This window comes from Aplysia californica, unplaced genomic scaffold, assembly GCF_000002075.1.
Source record: "Aplysia californica isolate F4 #8 unplaced genomic scaffold, AplCal3.0 scaffold00399, whole genome shotgun sequence".
Taxonomy (NCBI): domain Eukaryota; kingdom Metazoa; phylum Mollusca; class Gastropoda; order Aplysiida; family Aplysiidae; genus Aplysia; species Aplysia californica.
Window position 1 is genome coordinate 82,638 of NW_004797669.1, and position 1,142 is coordinate 83,779.

Below are 1,142 nucleotides of genomic sequence, written 5' to 3' on the forward strand. Positions count from 1 at the left end.
CTCTTTTTTTTCTTCTTTTCTTTAATTCTCCTATTTTTTGCCTGCATAAACTGCCATAAACCCATCTTGTATGACGTCACCAGCTAGTTTAGTTTTGGTCGTCAGGTCCACACGTTCTGAGCACTACTGTAAGGCAGGGGCGATGGCTGGCTTGTTTGACAAGGTAATCAAAGTGAGACAAGGAGCCAGGTAGATATGAGGTCACACACGAAAAGATTTCCCACATTAAGGGTATAATAAACAAAATTTCTTACTCGATGCAACAATAAACAAACTTCTTACTCCAGGCGACATCACTGAGTTGTGAACGAAAACAAACATTTTAATCCTTAGTTCATATTATTGTAGGTTCAACCGCTCAAAAAACCGGGAAAATGTCTAATTAAATAAGCTTATTCATTCCCACTTTGAGCAAAACGTAATCATAACTTATAAACGTGCCCTGGGAACAATGGTCTCAAGAGAGATGTAAAAGCACAAACAAAAAGCAAAGAAACAGAGATGACAATACTACGTATGTATTAAAATACATATATGGAAATTATCAATTTGACTTCATATTTAGCTGTATTTGTCTAGTGTCTAGACTTTCGCAGCCAGGAACCAGTGTCATAAGCAGGTCATGACCTGATTATAGGGTGGTAAAAAGTCGAGGGAAAAAAACCCCCAAGTACTCACAGCTGTCATGACAAAAAATTATTAACAGTTAATTTCCCTCATATTTTTTATAGGTAGACTCTACCGGTCTAAATGTTAGCTTATTCTATCACTGTTTGTGACTGCTTATGACATTGGCCCAAACGGAATTTAGAATAGGTGTAATTCTTTCAAAAGGAATTTGTTTGACATAAAATTCACAAAGAAGAAATTTATTTTGGAAAACGGGTATAGCTTTTACAAAAAGCCACCTATAAATGCAAAATTCACCAATTTAAAGGATCTCCTAAGTAGCGTCGAGAAATGGTTCGTTTGTTTTTCGTCCCCCTGTGGACTCGACACAGTTTAATGCGTCGTTCGTAATGTTCAGCGGTGGCCAAACACAAGGATCCACTCAATCATGAGTACTGAAAGCCACACACGCTCTACACCTTACAGTATGGAGCTGTTTCTAGAGATAATAGGGGCGGGGGTGAGGTTGCCAA